The following is a 13,317-nucleotide window of genomic DNA, read 5'->3' as shown; positions in this document are numbered from 1 at the left end:
GCTGTCTTGTGTCAGAGCTGAGCAGGAATCCAACTGTGAATAGCACTCTGAAGAGTGTTGATAGAATCTGGGCTGTCCAGCTGTGAGGGGTCCGGAAGTACTTGAAGAGGCGACAAATGCTGGAGACCTCCCTTCACCCTCCCCAACAGCTGCTGCCGCTAATGGCAGAAGCTGCAGAAATTTGTCGCTGCCAAGAGCCACAACTACACTCGCAGCCTTATGCCTTTTCAGGAGGTTTAAGTCATTAACAGCAGTTTTGGGGGAAGGAAGGTGATTGCCCAAGGACAACGAGGTACCAGAGCTTCAGAGAAGAGCTTAGACATTGGATCACAGGTGCCAAGCCAGAAAATTTCTTCCTTGTCTCTCCTCAGCTCCTCTACTTGGGTAGTGGATAGAAGTGGAAAGTGGCATATGGTTTGCTATACCATATAACGTAGAGATAACTTAGAAAGTGATATAAAGGAATTAAGTACCAAGAACTTTGTAGTCAAAGGTACCTGTGTATTAGCTGTGCAATGCTGATGAGTTAAAAAAAAAAAAAAGCCTCCCTCTCCCTTTCTTCATCTGGAAAAGAAAATGAAAAAGTAATTTCCTTTTAGAATCATGGCAAAAAAAAAAAAAAAAAAATTAAATAAGATAATTTACAAATCAAGACACATGGCCAATTTCCAAAAATGTTAGTTTCTCACCTCCTCCCATGCATTTACAGAGGGGTGAAAATAGCAGTAGAGAACAGAGGCTCTACTTAGGCTCTTAGCAGAGGCTAAAAAAACTCATGGGGTTGGAAGCCCAAGAATACCAGTGGAAAAAGTAAGACATCTGCAGAGACCTTGAAGTGTCACTTGGCCTGCCAGTGGAGAGTCACCAGGGAATTGAGTGGGTTACATAAGGAAATGTGTTAAAGTGCTCAGAAATGACCTTTCCAGATTCAGTTATTTTGGTTTCCTGGAATGATTTAAGTGTCTTTGAACAATGTGATGAACACTGTCAGTACCTCCACTATCAGCATCCTTAGAATGAGTCTTCAACTCCAAGGTGAAAACTGTATTCAACACTGTCAAATGCAGAAGTTTGTATGTAAATAGAAAATGTATGGAACCTATGATTTCATCTTTAACTATGAAGATCTTGTCACCTTGAGGGTCTAACCCTCTCTACCATTTGCTCTGTCAATGTCTCTGCTACAAGTGGCTGAAAACCCAACAAACTGACTTATGCTAAAAAAGTATGGTCCCAGTAGCTGAGGAATCTAGTTTGCTTAGCTTCAGTTCTACATTGAGGCAGACTTTGGACAATGTCAGCAGGATCTAGCTGTCTGCTGGGCTTCTTGATGTTTGCTGCGTTTGAAGATCTTTGTAATGACCCATGGTGGCACAAAACTCCAGTCTAACAAGGGAGAAAGTGCCTCCTCAAAGGCACAAAGATAACATTTGGGGCCTGGGTCAGGGTCTCAGGCTTACAGATAAGCCCAGCTTTGGTCAGGTGAATGGACTTGGGGACAGTGACTCCTCCCAGAATATAACCAGCACCATAGTTGGTATGTGGCTGAGTGTGAAGAGGCATGAGAATCCAAAGCAAGCAGGAAAACTGTGTTACTTGAAAGTACTGTGGATACTGCACAGCAAAATCAACTAATACCTATTTTGCCTTCTGATCCCTCCAAATAAGGCCTTTGTGTCCTTTATGTGTTTACTTTCTTTGTGCTAATTTGTGTTTATCACATGCAGTATTACATGTGAGGGTAATATCTCAAGGGCAGAGTATTAAATCTTTGTCTCCATCAAAATTGTCTTTCACAGTATTTTGCCCATTGTGAGCAAATTAAAGGAATTTAATAGAAATTAATGCATTTAGCACACACATGCATTAAAAATGAATAATTGAAGTCAAAAGTTGAAACAGTTGGCCTGGGGAAGAGATTAAGAGAGAACAATGTTAAAATGATAGGGTTTCCAGAAGAAGGGAAGACAAGGATCAGAAGCCCTTCATTTAAAAGTCACCATTCAGAAATCCCCAACTTCCTTAAGAAATTTATTAAAGAGATTGAGAGGATACATTGCTCAGGTGCACCAAAATCCCACATGGAAAACGTGCCTGATTTGCACCAAACTAAGAAGATAAATAACTGAAGGAACAATATTCCAAAAGGTGAAAGAGGGAGGTAAATTAATTGGATTGGAGGGGTTAAAGAGGAGGCAGGGGCTGCAAACAAAAGGAAATGACTTCCCAGTAATTCCACCAAGAATTTGAGACACAAAAGTTGATTAAATCTCTCAAATGTAGTCACACTCTGTTTTAATTAACCTTGAGGCCTATCAGGGCATAGAGCATAGATTGCTCCCATGTTATTAGCCATCACCAATTTTACTATCAGGATCGCAGAGCACACAAACAGGTATAAGAAATCATCAGAAGCCCACTGTTGAGAAAGATATTTCAACTGAGAATTTTGTTTTTACAAAAAAGGGTTAGATGTGTCTTTGAGTTTGGGTACATTTGACAACGCAGTACAGGAAGTGGTAAACGTAGGCAAGGTGGTCAAGTTCAGTCCAGTGTCCGTTTTTATAAAGTTGCATTGACACACAACCAGGCCCAGCCACATACTATTGTCTATTGGTGCTTTCTATGCCCATAAGGACAGAGGAGAGTCGTTTCAATAAGGATCATAGTATCCACAAAGCTTAAAATATTTCGCATCAATAAGAGTCCCTTGCAAAAACAAGCTACCAACCCTTGGCATTCCAGCCTGCAGGAAGCAGAGGTGGCTAATCTACCAGTTCTCCAAGCGTCAGGCAAGATGGGTGGCATACGTTTGTCATCCTCAGTAATGGAAGAAAGATCTCCTTGCTGAGTAGGAGGCTCAGGAGGAACCAAGAGGGGGCAAGAGAAGGGAGGCAGAGGTGCATGTCAGGCCTCCGTAGAGAGAGAAAAGAGAGAGGAGCAATTAGTGGGAAGCATCCACTGCCTTTGTCTGCCTCTGAGTGTTCCTTTCGCCTGCTACTGCGGCACATTTGAATGTTTTATTTCTTCGACCCTCCGAGCATTACCAAACAGTTATTATCTGAGCTTCTAACAAACAATTATTCCAGCTTCTAATTTATATTTCAATCATTTTAACTACTGATCTTATGATCACATCCAGGCTCTGATCACATTAGTGTCTATTAACTATGCAGCAACCAATAAAATCTGCATGAGAGACTTATTCCATATATACTCCCTTAGCGCAATTTATTAAAATAATGTAGACTATTAACGTTTAAACTAAATGTAATATATATATTTAATATAAAAATTCTCATTACTGTGATTAATAAAATTTTTAGTGTAAGCTGATATTTAGTTAGAGAAAATGAACAAGTTAAGCCAACTGAACTATTTCAGTTACATTAATTTAATTAAATATGACTTTTACATTATGTAGGATTACGTACGTACCACTGATAATTCTAACATATTTAAGGAATCTCCAAGTAGCATCTCACTATCAAAGTTACAATTAAATCACTAAAGGTCTTCCTAGAAAAAGAATGCTCCCTCCCTGAGGTCCCTCACTTTTCTAGAAAGATCCTCAGGAATTACACAAGTTGAAAAGTGATACAGTTTAATCCTGCTTGATTTTCTTCCTTAAAGAACTATCTTAGGACTGTGTGTGTGCTCATGCATGTGTGTGTGTGTGTGTGTGTGTGTGTGTGTGTGTGTGTGTGTGTGTGTGTCTGTTTATGTGGGGAGAGAGAGAGAAGGAGAGAGATAAACACACATGAGCAAAAAGAGAAACAGGTTCCATGCTGGTTCTTTGCAATATCTCCATTTACACAGAAACATTTCCCAAAATGCTTTCAGGATGTGTGTGTTGGTCAAACCCCACTTTGTTCCTTCTGACTCTTCTGTATGGAGCTGGGCTGGCATAGCGGCCCTGATACTTTCTCTCAGACCTTGGGCACATAACTTCTTCAGCCAGTTTTTCTATCAGTGAAATGGGGGTGCCAGGGGCTGTTGTGAAGAGGAGCAGAGGCTAGGTGGAAACAGTCTAGCCCTTCATCCCTCCCTCAGAGTTGGGTGCCTTTGTTGCTGCTGCTGAAGATGCAGTGATGTATGACTTCTCTTTGTGCTTTTTCCTGTGTGGCTGAATTCTCTTCTCTGTTTCTGAAGTCAGTTCCCTGGCTGCCCTGGCCACAAACCCATCCTGTTGCTCTTTCTGATCTCTTGGTCTTCTATGCTGGTGACATTTCACCCACACCTAAGCTATCTCATAATTATTCTGTCCTGAAGGTGGGAGGAGTGAGCGAGAAGGGCACTAGTACGGGGCCAACATTAAGTCCCAGCCTACTGGCTGCATGGCCTTGGGTACTTAGTTTATTGAAGACTTGGTTTTGAGCCCTACCAGTAAGATGACCAATAATAACACTGACTTATAGGTTGTTGTAAATGCTAAATGATTGTTGCAGATAAAGTGCTTAGAAGAGCATCTGACCCTAATGGTGCTTAAATAATAACAATACTCTATAACAAAGGAGGCAGAGACTCCTAGGACCAAAACACTGCTCTTCCAGGGGCTGGACCATGAGTTGGTGGTGACTTCAGGACTTGGGAAAACCCAGAAACATGCCCGCAACTGGCAGAGTACTGGACATTAAGGAAAGTCAGTCCCCTAACAGGAGAAGAGAGGGTCTTTTCTATGATATTCTCCCTCACAGTGAGCCAGAAAGTGGGATGCTGGCAGACTTCAACTCCATGTCCATTTTTTTGACATTACCCTATTGCAAGAAAAAAGATCTCCTAAACCAACAGGTTATGCCAAGAAAAGTCACTGGTGCTCCCTCTTTAGGCTTTACCGGTTTGTTTTGAATGGTCCACTGGGAAATGACTGAAGCTATGAGTATAACCAGAAATACAGTCTCTTTCAAAGGGCACAATCCAAGTGAAAAGAACACCTGCCCCTAAAATCTCCCACCCTCTGAAATGTCAGGAGCCCTGACGGTTGGTAAAGGGGTTTCATATACCAAAGCTCCTGCCTCTGCTGCTAAGAAGGGACAAAGATGAGCTGAAAACAAAATGCCAATGTTGGGGTCTAAGATCCGCACTAATTATTGTAATTCTCAAACTGAGAGGAGAACCAGAACCCAGCCTGAATTATCACCCAATCTCTTTAATAGATGTGGACAGGGACATCTCAGGGAAGGTGCTGGCTAATAGGCTGGAACAGGTATTCCCATACCAAATCCATCCCAATCAGGTGGATTTATTTGGAAAGGACAGTCAGGCAATAATGGGAGGCAATTATTAAATGCTGTGCGGTGAACTTCTGGAGACAGGGAAGAGCCTGTGGCTGCCATTTCACATCTTTCTCTGAAGGGCCTTTGATCACCTTGCGGCTCCGGCACTCTCCTTCCTTCAGCAGTGATTTGGACTGAAGGCAGCATTGTTCAGGTGGAGCTCCCTGGACTAACAAGCCTCCCTTTCCCCTTTTCTGGAACAAACTAGTTAATAGGACTTGTGTCATCACCTTCGTCAATTTCCCTTTGGCCCATGACCCTTATTTTATTTCAAAGTCGTGTTAAAAACCTCTAGAAAAAGCTTGCTTCCTCTATCAATAAGTCACTGGTTCTAGGAGTCAGTCCTCTCCTTACAACTCCATTGTAAGATGCTGCTAGGGTTCAATAGCATGGCCCTGGAGACAGACTCCCGGATTTGAATTCCGGACCCAACTCAGAACAACTGGATGAAATGACTTTGACTTTTTCTGCTTTCAGGGTCCTCACATGTAAAGTGGATAACATAGTACAAGAGTCATTGGAGGGAGAAGGGGTTGCACAAATCAAAGGAGTTCACACAAGTTAAGGGCAAGTTCATTAAGTGAAGGCCTGGCACATACGGTGCTCAGTAAATTTTAGCAATCATTATCACCATCGTCATTTTTCCTGGGTGTTAGACTTTATATCCGAGATCCCTTAATGCCAATTTCACAAGTCAGTTTTATGAAATCATCGTTGTGTATTTTATTTCCCAAATTCCATACTTTTGAATATGTCAAAAGGGAAACTTGGCTGTTTATGAAATTTTAAACTTATTTTCACTTGTTCAAATTTGTCCTTCAAAATCTGTTCAATTTGTCTTTCTCCTTCTGCTAAGCATTCTTGTATTATTCTTTAACAAAGTTTTATGACAAAGTCTTAAGTTCTATTTACTCATGCCCAATTGTTATATTACTTTCTCCCCTCACATAGCTTTATCCCTTTTTATAGAAGCATGCCTGCACCTCCATATTTAACTTCTGGTTAGTGTATCAGTGCCTCTGCATCTACTCTTCATGCTGTCTGTATTTCTTTCAAGTACAGGCTCACTTCCAGTTGTAAAACCTGTGCTGAGATTTCGATAACTTGCCACTACTTCAAAGTGAGGTAACTTTTATGTTTAAGTGTGTGTGTATGTGGTGTGCATGCCTGTGTGTGTGTGTGTGTGTGTGTGTGTGTGTGCGTTTCATTGGTTTCCTGACAAGAAAGAATTATTAATTGTCCTTTAGTGATCTTTTAAATATTTTCATCTTTACCTTTTTTTTTTTCCACAAGAGAAGTGAGATCATATTTTCTTTTACTTTCCTTCCAAAAACTCAATGACTTTTTGAAATGGGCTGCAATTTAAAATAATGCATGTCCTGAAAATAATACCTACAGTAACACCTTATAGAATGAGGAGGTGTTCATAGACTTAATACACTTTTTTCAAAGAACTGTATACTGAGTCTCTGGTGAGTTCATGGGTTTTGTCACAGAGGTGGGTGACATTCACATGGTGTCAAGAAGCATCTGATGAGGATGGCAAAGGCATTCAGGACAGTGGTTAGATGACCTTGGTGGCAGGCTGAGAGTTCAAGGGGCTTTGGCAAGTTGTAAGTTATGAGCAGAATCAGGCGTGTGGAGATTATAGGGTAAGGATTGAGGAAAGTGTATCTCACCTTGTTTTATTGTATAGATTGAACAGGTACAACGTGATGTTTGATAATTACATATTGTAGTTGTACACTTATACATAGTGGTTACCAGAGTCAAGCAACTTAACATATTTATCATTTCACAGCTTTTAGTAAGTCTAAAGGTGGGATGAGGAGATTGTGAAAAGCCTTAAGAGTCATGCCAACAAATCTTGACTTCATCCCAGCCTGGATCCACAGAGTCATATTCAGAGCAATGATGTGGGGAAATTAATCTAGACTAGGAACGGAAAAGACTAGAAGAAGATAGGAGAGGCATTAGGGAATTTCAGAAATATATTAGACAAGAAATCAGTTACAAGGGGGTGATGCGGGTGAAGGCGTTTCTTAGGGGTGAAATTGAAAGGACTTAGCATTTGATTGGAAGTGGAATTCCAAGTCAAAAAAAGCTGAAGATAACTGAGTCTCAAGGGTGGACAATGGTAGAGACTTTTACAAGCATAGGGAAGAAGTACCATGTCCTTCAGCTCCAAATCCACCTTTAGATATTCAGCTCTGGAATGCAGGGGATGGGACTCTGCAAATACCCCTTCTCATTTTCCCAATGGCTTCCTGCTCTGCTCTACCAGTGGGGTGATAAAAGAGACGGAGGGCTGGACACGCGGCTGGACCTTGCTTCTCTGGATTTGCTCTTGTGCTAGTGGTCATTGCCCCAGCAGCAGCCTTCCATTTTGGAAGTGGCAGTTATTTCCTGTTTCCAGTATTTTCCACACAATTAAAGCCAGTCTCAGTTTGCACCCCCTTCAAACTGCCAGAGAGATCTCTTTCCAGTAGTCCAAGTCCAGGACCTCTTGCTACATTTACTATTGCCTTATTTTCTCAGTGTCCCTTGACTTCAGTTTGATGCTCCAATACCTGTTAAACAAATTCCTCTCTCAAATTATCTCTGTTAATAAAATTAATGTTCTCTTTTCCAACTGGACTCTAAAGACAAGGATATGGAGGAAAAGGAAAGGTTGAATTGGAGACATATTTTTGTATTGACTCTCGAATACTACTGAGATTTCTACATGGTGATGTCTAGGGGTAGGTTAAGAACTCAGAACTAGAATTTTATGGGGACACACAAATTTGGGATTCCTAGGTACAGAAGTGTGAGTGAAGTTAATGCTCATGCAGGTAAAGGAAGAATTCAGGGCCACTCATACAAAGTGAGTTACAGAAGGGAAAAATTAAATGCCACCACAGTGAGCAATAATGACAAGTCTGGAAGTCCCAGAAAGAGCTAGTCATGAGATTTGGCAATTGAGATAGGCATGGTGGCCACTGAAAATATAATTTTATTCAGAGAGTGAGTGAGAAATTAAGCTTACAAGGAGTGATTCGGAAAAGGTTACTGCATTTGTGCATTAAGTAAAAAAACTGTAAGGCTATGTTAGCCTTTTAAGATAGTTCAAATGCTTAGGTTGTAAACAGATAAAGAAAGAATTTAGAAGGAAGATTCTGATGGAAAAAATGTTTTGTTTTTACCTAGAATAAACAGCACCTAGAGTATAAGTGCTGTTCAACAGAAGTTAAAGAGAGAAAAGTTGCATGTTTTAGAATCAGACGAGATCCTCAAGTATTTGAATCTGAAGGTGGCATTAAGTGGAATACAGAGATAAGAAAGGGAATAAGCAGCCACCATTTAAAGTCAGGATATTTTACTCACAGATCCAGATTTTGCAACTTGTCTTTTAATAGAGAAAAACTAGGTAGTGCTGGTTCTGTGTTCTCCAAAAACAACTTCTCCCAGAGTTCACTAGCCTATTCATGTTGGCACAGCCCCACAACTGAAGCCTGGGGTCAGGGACCAGAATCTTCAAGCTCTCCCTGCCCTTTCTGTTATTCCCAGCCAGTTCATGTATGACTGCCCTCCCCTCCGACCAGTTCTCTGAATTTACCTGTGGATACCACTTCAGATCTCCTTAGGAAAACTTACAACATAGTGTGGTAACTGAAGCTTTAGATTGGATTTGAAAGACCTGACTCTGCACAAACAAGTAGTTATCAAAAGGAACTCAAAAACTAATTTCTTTTTTTCTGATTGAAGAGCAGGACAAGAACTTAACATGAATTTAATCATATTGCAAGTTCTGAATTTCCTCCCTCATCTCCTCTGTACTTGAAGCATCCATTTGCTCATGGGGGTGGAGAATATTGTCTGTGCACATGATCTGGGTTCAGTATGGTCCACTTCTGCCTCATTTTGACAATGCCTTAAGTATTGGAACCATCAAGGCATAAAACCTATCAAGTTAATCTGACCCTTCCATCAGCACAGGAAAAAGCCTGTGTCTTGGTTTTGTTGTTCACTCAGACTGCATCATCCAGTGCTTAATGGTGTCAAGGCTAATTGGCATCCATAAGATGCCACACATGACATCTGAGTGACTTTGCAAGACAGGGTTAGGTCAATCAGAAAAAGGAGGCTCTGCTTCAACAACAAATACAAAGCAAAAGAAGAAAAAGGAAACTGTGACAATTAGACTATTCTTAAAATCAAATCTACTTTCTGAAAGTGTTATAAGTTTCTGAGGTCTACAGACCTTGAAGCCTGTGCCTAGTTGTTCCTTCTGCTAAGCTAAAGGCCATGGGGAGATTTGAATCACAGTGAACAAAATTCAACTGAACCTAAAATAGGCCACCAGAGACCTCCATGCAGAGCACCATCTTCATAGAATCACCAGAAAAAAAAAAAAAAAAAAAAAAAAAAAAACTTAGTTTCTACCAAATTTGAGAAAAATTATATAAACAACTCAATCTCAGTAACTTAACTCCCAGGAACTTCCTCCTACCAAAACCTATAGAGACCCAAATACCATGAAATCATTAAACCTCCATTTTAGTAAGCAATACATGGCTTTGTTTCATTAATGAAAGAGCCCTGTGTCATTTGAAACAATAGAGAAATTTACTTGGTCTAAGTTGCTGTTCGAGTCTGAATTTTGAGAATCTGTGTCTCTTAATTCTGCCCTGAGTTTAAAATATTGCACACCTGGACAATCTGGTTCTCTCCAGGGAATGTAGTAACTCTGGAGTTTTTTATGCATCTGAAGTCCACCATATGGAACAACTGTGTCATTAAAATGGGCATTAAAAAGATTTGTTCACTCAGCTAGATTTAGACAGATAGTAATACTTGGCACTTATATAGTGTCTTTCACCTGCCCATCTCAAAGAAAGCAATTTGCAAACACATATTGTTACAAACTCTGTATAAGCAAAGGTGGCCTAGCTTTTCCCTCTGTAGAAAACAGCTCCTGAATAACATTCTGTAAGTTCAAACTAAGATAAGAAATGGTGCAGAATCAAAAACAAAATCAAATAGGTTGAAGAATGTTATTTAACATATTGACTCATACATATTATCTCAAATAGTAACTGCAACTTGTTCTCCCTGGGGAAAGAAAAAGAGAAGCACCACTGATGTAACAAGCATTTGTTTTCTCTTGTCTAGCCTTAGATATATAAAAACAGAACTTCTATAATACGTATAATGTCATTACCTGAATTAACTGAATGAAATTTCAAACAACATGAAATGTTGTTTGAAATTAATGAAATCTTTTAATCAATTAATGAATTTAATTAAATTAATGAAATCTTTTGATTCTTAAACATTGGTTCCAATTATTTAAGATTCAAACAACATGTTTATGTATACTATGAAATATAAATATAGCAAAAGTTCGTTAAAGGGGTGAGACAAAACTCATGACATATCGTTCAACTATTAAGAGATGCACAATAGGGTCAATAGTATGAGTAGAAGCTTGTGTTCAGGCAAACATTCCTTAAGACTTAAAGGGACCAGATGAAACAGTCAATTTCCAACTATATCAGGCAATAGGAAAAGATTCCTGCCAATATAGTCTGGGCAATATATGCTTAATATAAGAATGTCTTATATTAATAATTCCCAAATATCAATTTTTAAAGAGTTTACTTATCATTAATGTAATTTTCATGATGTCTAGAAAAAGAGACTGAAAATGTAAATGATTATAGGAACCAGATAACATGAATGGATGAAGTGTACAGGTATACCACAAGAGAAAGAGGTATATAGCAGCAATAATTGATTGATTGATAAATATCCTAACAGAAATTATTTCTCTAAGCACATAAATATGCATGCTTCGATTATTATAGATAGGTTTTATATGAAACATATAGTAATTAAATGGGTATACAAATGCATGCACTTCTCTATCTGTCCCTTCATTTTTTAAATAAATACAGTGGGATCCTTGTAAACTGGAAACACAAATGTGCCCTTGGAAAGTGGCAATTGCTCCTTCACACCGGGCAATTGCTTCCATGCAAGATTGCAGGCCCAGTGTGTACAGATAACCTGACTTCCTAACAGGAATGGAAATTTTAAATTTTTAATATGAAATCTTTTAATTCTTAAACATTGGTTCCAATTATTTAAAACCCTATGTATGTCAAGAAATAGCACTGTAGCTAGTCAGATTTTGCTCATTGGCTGAAAGCTTGCAAACTCTTTTGTTTAATCCAGCTTGCTTTCCATGTCTAAGGAGAAAATGATGTGCCTATAGGGAGAATCATGAGTCGTTTGAGATTTAGTTTCCAGAACTGACAGAAACAAATATTTATAATATAAATTAAGTTCACTATTTAGAAATAGTTATATTCTTGAAAAATTGTGTTTGTGAATGAGATTTGTCTTAAATACAAAAACAAAAACTCCTACAAATCAATAAGAAAAATGACCCTAGATATCTTTGCCTGAAAAAAATGAGTAAGCTATAGGAACAGGGAAATAATAGAAGGAAAACTCACATGACTATTAAACTTAGGGAAAGAGGCTTAATCTCAGTGTCATACAACACAAACTGAAAATGTAAAGAAGAACTCAAACTATCCCTATTTGCTGATGACATGATTATATATTTAGAGAAACCAGAAAATTCCACCAGAAAACTTTTAGAATGCATAAGTGAATTTGGTAAAGTAGCAGGATATAAGATTAATGCTCATAAATCCAATGCATTTTTATACATAAGTGATGAATCTTCAGAAAGAGAAGTTAGGAAAACTACCCCATTCACAATAGCCTCAAAAAAATAAAATAAAATACTTGGGAATCAATCTAACAAAGGAGGTGAAAGACCTCTACAATGAGAACTACAGAACACTAAAGAAAGAAATTAAAGAAAACCTTAGAAGATGGAAAGATCTCCCAACTTCTTGGATAGGCAGAAGTAATATTGTCAAAATGGCCATACTACCAGAAGTGCTATACAGATTCAATGCAATTCCAATTAAAATCCCAATGACGTACCTTACAGAAATAGAGCCAGCAGTCATAAAATTCATCTGGAAGAATAAGAAATCCAGAATAGTTAAAGCAATCCTTAGGAGGAAGAGTGAAGTAGGGGGTATCACAATACCAGACCTTTAACTATACTACAAAGCAATAGTAACAAAAACGGCATGCTATTGGTACCAAAATAGACAGGTAGATCAATGGTACAGAATAGAGGACACAAACACAAACCCAAATAAATACAATTTTCTCATACTAGACAAAGGGGCCAAAAATATGAGAAAAGATAGCCTCTTCAACAAATGGTGCTGGGAAAACTGGAAATCCATATGCAACAGAATGAAACTAAACCCCTATCTCTCATCCTGCACAAAACTCAACTCAAAATGGATCAAGGACCTCGGAATCAGACCAGAGACCCTGCATCTTATAGAAGAAAAAGTAGGTCCAAATCTTCAACTTGTTGGCTTAGGATCAGACTTCCTTAACAGGACTCCTATAGCACAAGAAATAAAAGCAAGAATCAATAACTGGGATTGATTCAAACTAAATAGCTTTCTCCCAGCAAAGGAAACTATCAGCAATGCGAAGAGAGAGCCTACAGAGTGGGAGAATATCTTTGCCACTCATACTTCAGATAGAGCACTAATTTCCGGAATATATAAAGAACTCAAAAAACTCTACACGAAGAATACAAATAACCCAATCAACAAATGGGCTAAGGATATGAAAAGACGCTTCACAAAAGAAGATCTACAAGCAATCAACAAACATATGAAAAAATGTTCACCATCTTTAGAAATAAGAGAAATGCAAATCAAAACTACACTAAGATTCCATCTCACCCCAATTAGAATGGTGATTATCAAGAATACAAGCAACAATAGGTGTTGGAGAGGATGTGGGGATAAAGGTACACTCATACATTGCTGGTGGGGCTGCAGCCACTCTGGAAAGCAGTGTGGAGATTCCTTAGAAAACTTGGAATGGACCTACCATTTGACCCAGCTATCCCATCCTCGGCCTATACCCAAAGGACTTAAAATCAGCC

The sequence above is a fragment of the Sciurus vulgaris genome, assembly GCF_902686455.1.
Source record: "Sciurus vulgaris genome assembly, chromosome: 14".
In the NCBI taxonomy this organism is placed as follows: Eukaryota; Metazoa; Chordata; class Mammalia; order Rodentia; family Sciuridae; genus Sciurus; species Sciurus vulgaris.
Note: the sequence above shows the minus strand (reverse complement) of the source record.